Source organism: Mustela nigripes, chromosome 14, assembly GCF_022355385.1.
Source record: "Mustela nigripes isolate SB6536 chromosome 14, MUSNIG.SB6536, whole genome shotgun sequence".
Taxonomy (NCBI): Eukaryota; Metazoa; Chordata; class Mammalia; order Carnivora; family Mustelidae; genus Mustela; species Mustela nigripes.
In genome coordinates, this window is record NC_081570.1 from 44,212,416 (window position 1) to 44,226,323 (window position 13,908).

The 13,908-nt window shown below is 46.8% G+C and overlaps 1 long non-coding RNA gene across 1 annotated transcript in view; it reads left to right on the forward strand.

Moving 5' to 3' along the window:
* The first annotated feature begins 4,809 nt into the window (after nucleotides 1-4,809).
* LOC132001798 (uncharacterized) overlaps nucleotides 4,810-13,908 on the forward strand; it is a 32,191-nt gene continuing 23,092 nt past the window's right edge. Inside the window, exons 1-2 of the long non-coding RNA XR_009399677.1 lie at nucleotides 4,810-4,921; nucleotides 9,291-9,349. This is a non-coding gene — a long non-coding RNA (uncharacterized LOC132001798). The remainder of the gene's footprint in view (nucleotides 4,922-9,290; nucleotides 9,350-13,908) is intronic.

A 13,908-nucleotide genomic window follows, 5' to 3' on the forward strand; every position in this document is an offset into this window, starting at 1 on the left:
AAAGCCCAAGGACTGTGGAGGCTCCGGGGGCTAGCTACAGTGGGCAGACTCTGCCACCCCTTAGGCCTTGTGGGAGCTGGAGTCATGAAGGAGGGGTTCCCCCGAGTCGGTGTTTGAGATCCTGGAGGGGTGCAGTCCTTACTGGCACATGGAGGAATGGGTCTAGCTCTCAGTCTCCCTCCGGTGTCAAACCCAGCTGGAACCCAGAGGGCACGGGAGCCCACGTTTATAGCTCTAACATTAGTGCCTTGGGATACAGAGTAGGCACAGGAAGGAGGTGAGTGTGTGTGTCGGGGAGGGGGGAGAGTTAGTGGCAAAGAGAGTGAAGTTTGCCAATTAGTATCAGTGCGCTCGGTATTTCCGGTGAAAGAAAACCCTAGAGCAACAGATTCCCTCTGGATAGGACCATTCAGGAGAGAAGGTGGAAGCAGATGTAGAACTCCGTGGCTGTGGCTGTTGTTTTTTTTTCTCAATGAAACCACCCAGACCTGGACTCTGCAAGGAATGAAGGGAGGAAGGGAAGACTGCACACCCGACACCGATCTCCAGAGGCTGCATGCAGCCTGGGCTTGAAGCAATTGCACCACGTTGGGGATACTTGCTGACCTGCTCCTACCAAAACATTGCTCTTTTTTGCAAGAAATTCAGGCAAGGGTTGATTTAAGAGGCCTGGGTTCTCTGAGAAATTGCCTTGGCTCAAGAAGCGCTGACTTAGCTCACCACGCTTCTGTCTCTGAGAACAAGCCTTGTGGCGTCCTCCTCCCAGTTGCTCCTGGCCCTTCTCAGCATCCGAAGTCACACTGCTTCAAGACACAGATTATCTCGCCATAGGGCTAGCCACATGGACGAATTCCGGTTGACACGGGTGGGTGAACAATCCCTTCTGAGATCCAGGGTTCGCATTCAGAGGCCCCGTTGCACCTTGTGGTGGTTGTTATTTGCTCATTCATTTGTCCAATAAACATTTATCGGGCGCAGAAGGTCAGGCAGGGCCGCCATCTTGCTCAATTCTGGCACATGTGACCCGAGCAATGCCAGAGCCCTGCTCTATAGGCTCTGTTCTTGGCCCACGGATATAAAAATGGGTAAAATGTGGAACATATAATGTATGTTGTGCAAAATGAGGAATATACAATGAGCGGGAGAGATGGACGGTAAATCACATCGCAACACTGGGAGGAGCATCGCAGTAGACACAAATCAAGTGTCTGGTGGGATAGAGGAGTTAACGTCGGCTGGGGCAGTGCGATGACACTAGAAAATGTAACTGACACCAGAGAGTCCCACATCACCCATTACCTGGGCTCCGTCATCCAACACCCATGTATAGAAACATCAGAATTTCCTGGGAGGTGGGCGATGTTCATGTTACCCATTAACAATGTTCAGATCAATTTTATGGAAAATACTCGATTCCTTTTGTCCTATGTATGCTTCTTATCAACATTTTAAAAAATGCCCAACTTCATGTAGCCTGAAGAATTCCCCCCTGGAGCCCAGCCCCACCATGTTTCATTTTCCTCTTGCAGAGTAAAACTTCTAGAAAGATTGCCTGATGCCCTGACATCATTATGTGGTTACCACCCAGGCTCTTCTCACTTCCCAGCTCACTTCAGCCTGGCTTCCACCCCCGTCATGCAATAAAAATGATTCTCCCTGAAATGAGCACTGACCTCTGTGTTGCTTGAACCAATTGCCAATGTTTCAGCCCTCAGCTTCCCTGACTTCTCAGCTGTGGATGCCAGCTCCGCCTGCTAACTTGTGTTTGTGAAAACTTCTCCTGGTTTGTCTCCTCCTTCTTCGACAACTCCTTCTTAGTATTGTTTGCTGGATAGCACCCCTCTATTTGATCTTTAAATATCATAATTCCTTTTTTTAAGTGGGGGGAGGAGAGGCAAAGGGAGAGGGAGACAGAGAATCCCAAGCAGGATCCATGTCCAGCATGGAGCCCCACGTGGGGTTCAATCTCATGACCCTGAGATCAAGACCTAAACCAAAATCAAGATTTGGACACTTAATTGACGGAGTCACCCAGGTGCCCCTAAATGTGATTCCTAAAGGCTATTTCCTAAGCTTCTTTCTTCCATCGCTCTGTGCTGTCTCCCCCAGTGAACTCATCCACACTTGTGGCTTCAATGACTATCTATATAATAATAACAACCCTCAGATATGTATCTTTCATCCAATCCTCTCGCCTGAGATTCAGATCCATATATTTCAACACTTCCTTTCAAAAGTCTAAAAGGCACCTCAAATTCAATTTACTTGAGACCAAATTCATGGTGTCCCCCCTCAAAACCGGCCTTTCTACACTGTCTCTTCTGGAAGAGAACTCTTCTGACCATCCAGCAATTATCCTGTTGATTTTACTGCATCTCTCCCCAGGCTGATCATATCTCCCGACTACAAGTTACCATCACGTCCCCCTTCAACTGTGGCCATGACTTGCTAATTCACTTGCCTAGGCTTACTGTCGTCTCTTCTCCAAGTCATTCTTCACAGGACAGCCACAGATGTCTCTTCAAAATACAGTAGGGCCCTGTTGCGCCTCTGCTTCAAATCATTCAGTGGCTGCTTGCTGCGCTGAGCAAAACCCTTCACAAGGTTTGTAGGCATCTCAGTGACCTGTCGCCACCCCCATTTTTCCGCCCAACCTTACCCAAGCTTTCCACTTGCCAGGCTCATGGGCTTGCTTTCACTCCCTACTTCTGTGCTTCTGCATCAGGACCCTGCTTAGAATTCTCCCTCCCCTCCTTGCACCAAACAAACCTAATTGACTTTTAGATCCCAGATCAAATGTTAATCCTCAGGAAGTCTCCCTGAACTCTCAACTAGAAAGGGGCCCTCAGCGAAACGCTGTTATAAGAGCCTACACTTTTCCTTTCGTAGTTATTGTGGTTGTGGTTATATGCCTGCGTGATTATTTGATTAATGTGGGGTCTTCCCCTCTGCACTGGGTATTTCATGGTGTCTGAGTCTGTTTCTGTTTTCCTCACCATAGGATCCCTAGGGCTTTGTGTGGAGTCAGGCACGTAGAGGTACTCAGTATTTTTAGGAAGAAAGGAAGCCTGAAAGACTTCGTAGCCTGGAAAGGCCTAGAGGGAAAGTGATGGAGGGTAGGTAGGTTGTGACATTTGGAATGACTGGGGAAGGATGTAAACAATCTGGTGGGTAGGCCGTGACCGTGGGGACCCGTGGGCAGGAAAGAATGGAAATGTCCTGCTCTGATGGTGGATGTGAACGAGGCGTCTAAGACCAAGCACATCTCAGGGACAAAGCACATTTCTGCTTCTCTAAGACTGTATGTGCCATGTAGGCGAAAGCCTGCTGGGTCACCTGCTTTTGAGGCCTGGATCTAATGCTAACTAGCTGGGTGTCTTTCCCTCACACTCTTAATGGCATCTGTAAAATAACAGGGTTGGGCTGTTAGAGCAGTCAGGGTTCTTAGTGGCAAAGAACAAATATTGCCTCTGGGCAATTTAAGAAGAAAAGGAACTGATGGAAAGGATATTGGCCAGTTCACAGGATTACCAGGAAGCCTAAAGAACCAGACCCAGAGAACCGGCAAGAACAGGGAAGTTTGCACAGGCAAAACCAGGGGCCACTGTGCCCAATGTGTCCTGAATGCTTGGTGTCACAGTCAGTGTTCCTGTAAGCAGGGGTGTCCGGTGCCCGTTGGTCATGCCTCCCTCGGGAACTAGATGTTGCTGCCTTTGCTGCTACCCTTGGAAAGAATTCTCAACTCTCCATCCTTCTTTGAGCCACTCACTTCTGACTCAAAAGCCCGAGCAGGGGCATCGGACATCTTCCGGAGTTGGGTAATGTGGTAGAGCCCTCGCTGCTGGGGATACTGGAAAGCAGAGCTTCCTAGAGAGGGAGGCCAGCTCTGTGGCCTGTCAACGCTCCTCAGATGGGGAGCTCCCATCTGTCTACCAATCCATGTGTCTACCAGCAAAATGAGAATGGAGATGGCCCTCCCCAACCCTCCTCCCCATTATCCTGAGCAGCCTATGCAAGCCACGGACGTCTTGGCCACATTGTTGCTTTGCCACAGAAAACTTGGTTCTCTTTTACAAGCCCTTAATTCTAGGTGCTTGGGAGACCTACCCTGTATGTCCTTGCGTTATGTGCTTATTTGAGCCGCTGAAGCTAGCCTGTTTTTCCCTGCCTCCCAGCCCTAAAAATAGGGCATTATTAAATAGCCTAATAACCTGGTCAGCGCACCCAGAGTGCAGCAGGCCTGTGTTGCTTCGTATTTTTAGCGGGCAGATGCTCTTTCTATTGGAGTGTCTATTTTTAAACTCACCAAATGTCAATTCTCACTCAACTGTCGATTCCCATTCTCAAAGACACGCTGGTTGGTTGGTTGGTTGTTTTCATGGCAGAATTTACTGTGCAACACAAAAAGTACACGATGAATGCTTTGGGGGAATAGAAGTAACCTTTCTTTTCTTGCCCATGCTTCCTTCTTTTTACGTGGCCAAGAACGAGGAGACTCATTGAAGAAGGAATTTCAGAAGTAAAGGGTTGAGGATCTTGGAGGAGTTTATGCACCTTCTTCCTTCTTCTTCTTCTTCTTCTTCTTTTTTTTTTAATGCACCTTCTTTTAATGCATATTTCACATATCTGCTTCCTTAGGCAAGTAGCTTGCATTTAAAATAGCCAGGCTGTGGGAGCGGAGAAAGCGTTATAAAATCATTCAGCGTGAATGGCTGATTCGGGCTTAATTTGTTACTACTCCAAGGTAACACAGAGGTGTGAATATAAAGTAATGTGACTGAAGTTTTCAAAACCTCCAGAGATCTTACACATCCAAATGAATGTGGAACTCCTCAAAGGGACTCCTCTGGGAGGCATTGTCTGACAGGATCATTTTGCTCAAAGTGTTTTTGGAATTCCCTTTCCTGAACCACCTTCCCAGGTACGGCTCAGGCTCCGGATGTCCTCAGTGGGAGCGGTCCCGGATGTGCTTGGGGAGGGTGCGGTTCCTGTTCAGGAAAAGATGCTGTCCGGCTCTGGGGTGGGGGATGGGGTGGTGTGAGTATGGTCACAGGGAGCTGGCGTGAGCTTGTTCTTCCCAAGAACAGAGGATTTGGGTTCTAATCCTCTCTCTCCATTGATAAGCTTTGTCAAGCTACTCGCTGTCTTAGAACATCGGTCTCTTTGAGTATTAAAAAAAGGCAATCCCAGCTCCCTGGTGGTGTGGTTGTGAAAGTGAGGTGTAGTCACATGTGTGGAGCTCTGGCACCTGGTAAAAATCCAAAAAATGTTTTTTTTTTTTTTTTTAAAGATTTGTTGTATTTATTTGAGAGAGAGTGTGCACGTATGAGTGGGGTTGGAGGGGAAGGTGCAGAAAGAGAGAAGTAGGCTCCCTGCAGAGCAAGGAGCCTGACCTGGGTGGGGCTTATTCCAGCACCCTGGGATCATGACCTTAACTGACTCAGCCACTCAGGGCTCTGGAAAAGTGTTAATACCCTTTCGTAAGGCACAGTTCCCCAACACACTTTGTTCAGCCAAACGTGCGGCGTGGCTCTCCCACTTCAAGCCTCCTGTGCCTTCACTCATGCTCTTCCCCGTCCTGTCCTCCATCTCTGCTCCCCCTTCCCTCATACACACTCTGCATGTCCAAATCCCTCTTCTCCTTTAAGGTCTCGTTCAAATAAAAAGAATACTAATGAACAGAGAGGTTAAGCAATTTGCTTGAGGTTTCACAACTTTTATGTAAGTGCTCGAGCCAGGCTTCTGGCCTAGGCGGTCAGATGCTAGTGTCACAGTGTGGTGTCTACACGACGTGTAGGCTATGTTACACTTACATGTGTAAAAGTCTCCACATGCGGATTCTACCTTCTTCATGCGACTTCCCAGATCCCACTTGGGAAACGCCCTCTTCTGCCATCGAATCCTATATATTCCATTTATCGAACATTCCTAATGAAATATTCTCTGAGTGCTCAGTGAGGGGTATCTGTTCTCCTAATAGTCTTCTTAGTGCTTTGCATGATCTTTGCAGTTGCTCAAGAATATTTGTTGAGTGAATTGTTTAAAAATGCAAATCTGGTCATGTGTCTCCCTTGTGTAAAATGTTCCATTTACTTTAGGATAAAAACTAAATTCCCCAACACAGCCTGAAGATGCTGAGTGATAAGTCCCCACACCACTAGCGGCAGCTGGCACCACCCTCCGCCCAGCTCACTGTTCCCCAGCTCACAGCCACTCTCCCTCCACTCTTCCACCCACCTTACTCCCCTGGGACTTTGCACTTGCTTTCTCACTACCTGGAAGACTGAGCTCTCTTTCCCTACCTTGACCTTGGCTCTGGTCAGGGCTCTCTCAGGACCCATGGTTGGGTCAACCCACGGTTGTTACGTTGCCTCAGGGTACCTGAGGGAAGCACCCCTCTGCCCAGCTCGGGGACGGATGTGTCACATCCTGGTCTGGCCTACCCAGCCCTGTGAGCGGGGACCCACCTTGTGGCTCTGGCTCTGCCCTGTCTCTTGCTGGGACAGTCTAACTGGTTGACACTTGGGGGTTAGGGCCTGACCTCTGTGGGGGCCTCTGGGGCAACAAAAGCTGACTGTCCAGTCTGGCTTGCCCTGTCACAGAGACGACATGCTCTGACTTCATGCCAGAGATCGATCCCGACAGTGGCATTTTCTGGAGGGAACTGTACCCTTCATCTCCCCTTGGTTCTGACACTCTGACTGCCAGCAGGCCTGGCTCAAAGCCATCTTTGCAAAGAGAAATTTTTATAGCCTGATTGGTTTAATTTTGTTTTCTTCCCAAATTCCTATCCCCAGGCAGAAATAGTTTCTAAACAGCTTTTGTCCCATGAAGGATAGGATGAGGGAACCATGCAGGGAAGGAAAGAGAGCAGGACAAGGACACCTAGATTGGAAATAGGTTAGTCCCTCATTTAATAAGAACGTGTTATTTTTATAATACTAGGTAACACTTATTAAACATCTAACAGGATCCTGGGTACTCTTCTAGGAACTTGTACATACATTCGCTCTTTTAATTTTTTAAATTTTCTTAATTAGAACCCTGAGTTAGATTCTATTATTATTCTCACCTTATGGATTAGAGGAGATCCAGAGAGCTGTCCAAGGTCAATAAGTAGCAAGGAGCAGGGGTTGGGGGGACTCCGTGTTCGAGACTCTGTGTTCGAGACTTCGTGTTCGAGAGTCGACTCGAAGCCGACCCAATGTTGGCCTTGGGAATGGGAGAATATCAAATTAAATCGTGGTTCCCAGTGTAGGTGTCCAGCAAGGAATGCTCGTCAAAACAGCAGATTCTAGAGAGATCCTAGCATGACCCAGTATGTCCCCCAGGCGTCCCCATGTCCATGATTATTTTGGAGATGCTTATTCCCATTCCCTGGGAAGCGGTCTGGTGTCAAAAAGAGCATGTGTGTTTAGCATCACATAGACCTGGATTTGAAACTGGACTCAGCCTCTTCCATCTGAATAGATGGGTCCACGACATCAATGTGACTCAGTATTCTCATCTTGAAGATGGTCATTGTGATTCACAACTTGCACAGCTGTGAGGACTACCTCAGGAAACACCATACAGCTTCTTGCCCTGGACCTGGCATGTAGACTGACAGCAATAAATGGTAGTTATTAATATGGCACTGATGTGAAGGGAAGCTCTAAATACTTTTATTATGATCCTCCTCCTCCCGCATTTTGTTATGAACTAATAAATTCCCCCATTAATATTTGAGTGAAGGTGTGCTGTCTTTGGGAGGCCCGGTTAAAAAGAAAACACCGTAAAGGAAAAACACTTGAAATAAGATCAATTTAAATGATGAAGTCTTAATTAGTTAAGTAAATATTTACTGTGCATGCTAGAAAGTCAGATGGTAACTTGCAAGAAAAAAAAAAAAAAAAGCCTGAAATTAGTAATGCCAATAACAGCTGCCTTCATTTGGCTAGGGTCTACTCTGTGTTTGGGTCCTTCATTTTACTGTTAATCTTTGTGGGGATGGTATTGTTACCATTCCACTGAGCAAGTTTAGGAAGCCCCGAGAGTGGGTGGTAGGGAAAACCTTCAAGCATAGGCCCAAGTACAGTGTCCATACTTTCCTCTTTATACTTTTCTACTCTGGGGGATGGCGCTCTCACTTTGGGGAAAATATCCCAAGTAGGTAACTTAAAAAGGAAAGAAGGTCAATTGTTAAAACACAAACAACACCCCCACAAATATTTACAGCTCTCATTCATCACGTGGATGCCAAATTGGAAGGTGGAGAGGTGAGCTGTTACACGTGAACAAAACAGAGCTAATTTCAAAAGACAAGGACATGAATTATGTCAGCAGGGCAGGTCTGAACCGTCTGTTGAGTAAAAAGGATGGAATGCAAAACAGGGCCACGGAGAGTATTTACACACTTCTCAGAGTTAGAGAAAACTGATGTCTGCATACTGATACGGACTGGGAGTATTTAGAGTTAAGTGAATGAATGGTGTATGATGAACTTCCTTGTATTTTTGGGCAGTGCAGTTTAAATACTGTAGTCACTTACAAAGAGGGGGAAAACATATAGAACCAAGTTTTCTTTTTTTTTTGAGATTTTTATTTCTTTATTTGATAGAACGAGCACAAGTAGGCAGAGCCGCAGGCAGAGGGAGAGGAGAAGCAGACTCCCCACTGAACAGAGAGCCTGATGTGGGGCTTGATTCCAGGACCCTGGGATCATGACCCAAGCAAAAGCCAGATGCCCAACCGACGGAGCCAACCAGACGCCCCTGTTTGTTTGTGTTTTAAAGGAGGTAGAGAGGTGCCTGGGTGCCTATCTCCATTGACAGTTTGTCTTTGGCTCAGGTCATGATCAGGTTCTGGATTGAACCCTGCGTTGGGCTCTCTGGTGTGGGGGCAGGGGGGAGCAGGGAAGCTGGTGTGTGTGTATTTGTGTGTGTGTGTGTGTGTTTCTCTCTCAAGCAAATGAATAAATCTTAAAAAAAAAAAAAGGAGTAGACCATTTAAAAAACTATCTAGATTTAAGTGGTAAAAATAAAACACTGAAACAAAAAGTGATTAGTATCTTGAAAGGGATTTATTTATGCCAGTGGTTCCTCACCTGGAATTTGAAGATTCTTAGAGGTGTACCAAGGTAGAGAGGAGCTCCAGATTTTTGCTGTATTTATGTGCATGTTTAATCATCTTGGCAATGGCTAAGGACACTGAAGCTTGAGTTCTGCTATCAGATCAACTGAGTTGGGATTTCAGCTTTGTTACCTGCTTGCAAAGTGATGATGGTGAGCTCATCTCTGTTTCCTTGTCAGAAAAAGAGGGTAATGTCCTCTCATAATGATGACCCTCAAGGATAACTGCCAGGCACATGGTGAGTTTTCCATGAATTCTTCTTCTTCTTTCTTTTTTAAGATTTTATTTTTAAGCAATCTCTATACCCCACATGGGGCTCGAACCTACAACCAGGAGATCAAGACTCATGTTCCACTGACTGATTTAACACTCCAGCCACGAGTCCCCCTGTAAACTCTTCTTAAACTCTGAAGCTCCTCTGCTTTGATCTGGAATTACACCAATTCAGCACTAATTTTGTTACCTTAAGCTGATCAGAAGCTTTGATTGCCAGTTGTTCTAAGTACTTTGCAGTTTTTGTCTCATTAGATCCCTATGGCGACCCTGTAGCATAGGAATTGTTATATCTTTTTACATCTGGGGAAATGGAGGCAGAGAGATGATAAGAAATTTGTTCCAGGTCAAAGTTAAAAAGCTATTAAGTGGGGTGCCTGAGTGGTTCAGTGGGTTAAGCATCTGCCTTCAGCCCAGGTCATGATCCCAGGGTCATGGATTGAGCCCCATGTCAGGCTTCCTGCTCAGGGGTGAACCTCCTTCTCCCTCTCCTCCCTGCTCCTGCTCCTGCAGTCCCTCCCTCTCTCTCTCTTTCTCTAAAAAACAACAAAAACTATTAAGTGGAAGTTCTGGGGCAAATCTGTCTGGGTGAGGGGTTGGGTGAGCTTGGTAGTGGGTATTGTGGAGGGCACATAGTGCATGTAGCACTAGGTGTGGGTGCATAAACAATGAATTTTGGAACACTGAAAAAAATTAAATTTTTAAAATTAAAAAAGATACAAAAAAAAAAGATCTTCTTTGAGACACATCTCACAATAGTAAAACATTAGAAACACCGCAAATAGGATGCAAATAGACAGGTGAATTAGGATCCATTCCTAAGATGGAATGAGTGGGCTCAACTTGTCCCTTGTCCCCTTGCTCTGCGGAGGCTTTGGCTCTGCCGGTCTTGCTCTTTTAGGCCAAAGTGATGTCAAAAGGACAAGAAAATGAGAGCAAAGATGAGCAGGAGTATTAAAGACCCTGGTGTGGAAGGATCTGTGACATGTCAGGGAATGGAGGAGATAAAGGGAACATTTTTTAAAGATGTTCTGGTTGCACGAATCCCCTTCATGGGGTTGCAAAATACAATGGACTTGACTTCTTTAACAATCACTTTAACAATCACTTTCTGGAGCTCGGATCCTATGCCAGTGGCAGCACTTTGCAGCAGGGTCAAGGTCATAGTCTACTTGGATTGCCATTGCATTGTCACCAGGTCGTAGGAGCCCAGGCCAGGGGCAGGGGTGGGAGGTGAGGGGTGAGGGGTTGGGGGTTGGGGGCGGCCCTTGAAACCACCAGAGCAGGAAGCACAAGGGGAATAAGCAGGTTCTGAGAAATCCCTATGTGCCGGTGCTGGCACCCCATTCAAGCCAGGGTATACCCCTGCCTGGGCCTCTCTGGGGCTAGTATAAGCCCCAGACACAGAAACACACGGTGTGGCTGTCGTGCAGTCAGGGGACCAGTGGTAGTTGGCCCAGGGGTACGCTCAGGCAGGGAGGAGCTCCACTTGGATAAGTGGTAGAATGGCTTTAGGCTGTCAAACCAGGCTTCCTGGAGGAAACAGCTGCTAAACTGAGTCTTGGGGGAAGAGAGAAGGCGGGAGGGGGACGATGTTCCAGAAGGAGGGACTTATATGGGCAAAGACAGTAAGCCCAGAGAGCGTCATGTGCTTAGGGGACTAGAAGCCTGTCCATGTGACCAGAGGAGCAAGTCTGTGGTGGGGAATGGGAGCTGCTGGGGCTGAGGAGGAGATCAGGACCCGGTCATGGCCACTTTGGCCCCCTCAGTCACCTGGGCCACTGGCTCTTGAGTGAGGGGTTGTAATTAAGGAGCATTTTGTTGGTTGGTGTGTTTTTAGTATGGGAGGAACTTGAGCAAGTCTGCAGGCTTATTGGTGGTGGTGAGAGAGCAAGGTGGGAAGAGAGACGAGGGTCTGCACCAAGCGTCTGGGCCCCTCAGAAGCCTTTGTGGAAACAGTGAAAGGGGCAGAGAAAAGATGAGGTATTTGGGAGCTGATATAAATTCTCTTGCGGCAGGATGGACAGCTCAGAGGGTGCATACATTGTTATCTGTCTTTTCTCAAAGAAGTTGTAAAGAGTGTGCCTGTTTTCAGGGGTGGGCAGGGATGGGAATGAGAGAGCAAACCACGGAGTAGCCACAGCTGTCAGAGGTGGCGTCCATGGATAGGGAAACCATGAACCAGTCGGCCTGTGCTGCTTTCTCCAGCAGCACCTGGGGAGCTGGGAGCAGGAGTTGAGAAGACCAACTGGGCAGAGGGGGCAGTCGTGCAAGGTTGGCGAGGAGGTAAAGGACAGTGGCTTTCAGGCAAATCAATCAAGGGCTGAGCTTGAGCGGCAAGGAAGGAACAGAAAAGGGGTTGCTAGGTTAGGAGATAAGGGGTGGGGGTCAAAGGCAAAGAAATTACGGTTAGGTCCATAGTTTTCCCCTATGCTAGGATGGCCAGCTGTGGCTGTACTACCTTGCTGCTTGGCATTGCCTAAGTAATTTTACTTTCCTGGGCCTCAGCTTCCCCATAAGATTATAGAATCACTGTGACATTCTCGACTTCCAACCATGTAGGACTGTGCGGGCCTCTGAGTGAGGCACTTTCTGTACCTTCTACTGGAGGTGCCCACCCGGTGCGAATCATTTTCTGCACAGAAGAGAGCCAGCCCTGGGGTTGGGAATGAGGTGTGAGATCTCAGTTCATCAGGGCACTGGGGAAGCCAGAGCCCTAGCTGCCATTGCCCCAAAGTTCGCATTCAGGTTACTTTGCCTCAGGGGTCTCAGTAAACATTAACTAACATACTGGCTGACCTTGGACAAACTACTGAACAATTCATCACTTGGTTTACTTAACCGTAAAGGAAAAGCAAGTAGTTGTATACTCAAGGTAGCCACAAAAAAGTGCATCTCAGAATGGTTGGGGGAACACAGGTACACACAGAAATGGCTATTCCTGGAAAGGCCATGCATGGCCTTAGGTTGGATTTCCTAGAAGCAGAGCCTGAGGCAGGGATTCTTGTTCAAGAGATGTACTGGGAGAGCACTCCCTGGGAAGGAGATAGAGGGAAGTGGCATAAGGCAGAGGAGAAAAGACAAGCAAGAATGCGGTTTCCTCCCGAGTCTGACTCCAGCCAGCTTCCACGGGAAAGCTCTAGACCATGAAGGTTGCCATTTCACAGTAAGAGATTGGACCTTTTGTACTCAAAGGTCAGCCCGTTATTGGTTGAGGTTTATGGACAAGTGGAACAGAAGAAGGAGTGGTATATTCTTTCTGGTGAGGGTGGTCTTGTTTGGTTCATTTCTGTATGGAAGGGGACAGGAGAATTTTGTCAGCAACACTCACACTGGGTAGGAAGAGGGACACCTATGAGACCCACTATAGCTACTCTAGTAATAATAAATAGCAGTTTTATCTTCAGATCTATGGAGGATGGAAAATTACATATAGGTAGTTAAAAAGAGAAAAAAGGTAGCTTTACCATCTGTGCAGAATTAAAAGTCTTAAAGGTCACCTGCATCCCATAAACATTACTTACCCTTCCAATGACAAACCACTAGAACTGCTCTCAACCTTTCCACATATATTTAGTAAATTACACACTACCTTCAAAGAATTAATATCCCTAATATGTAAAGAGCTTCTATAAATCAATAAAAACTAAGATCCTGATAATTATATTGGTAGAAGATATTAATCAATAATCCACCAGGGAGGAAATACAAATAGCTAACAGACATTTAAAAATTTTCCCAAACTTGCTAATAATCAAAGAAACACAAAGGAAAGGAATATACAAATTTTTGTCTGTCGAATTATAAAAATTTTATTTTATTTTTAGAGATTGTATTTATTTATTTGAGAGAGAGAAAGGAAGAGACAGAACACAAGCAGAAGGGGAGGGGCAAAGGGAGAGGGAGAAGCAGACTCCCCACTGAGCAGGGAGCCTGACTCGGGGCTCAAACCCAAGACCCTGGGGTCACGACCTGAGCTGAAGGCAGATGCCTAACCAACTGAGTCACCCAGGTGCCCCCAGTTACAAAGACTTTAAAATAAGAGCACACAAAGCTGTAAAGGATAAGGAGAGATAGATGCTCTCTACATAGCAGGTGGGAATGTAGATTAGTCTACCTATTCTTTTTTTTTAAAAGATTTATTTATTTATATTAGAGAGAGAGAGAGAGAGAGCGAGAGAGAGCATGAATAGGAGGAGCAGAGGGAGGAAGAAAGACTTAAGAAGACTCTGTGCTGAGCTTGGTGCCCCATGTGGGACTCGATCCCATGACTCTGAGATCACGACCTGGGCTGAAACCAAGAGTTGGTTGCTCAACTGACTATACCACCCAGGTTCCCCAGATTAGTCTAGCTATTTGTAGAAAATATTTTTTTTTTAAAGATTTTTATTTATTTGTCAGAGATGGAGAGAGAGTGAGCGAGGACAGGCAGACAGAGAGGCAGACAGAGGCAGAGGGAGAAGCAGGCTCCTGCCAAGCAAGGAGCCCAATGTGGGACTCGATCCCAGTACCCTGGGATCATGA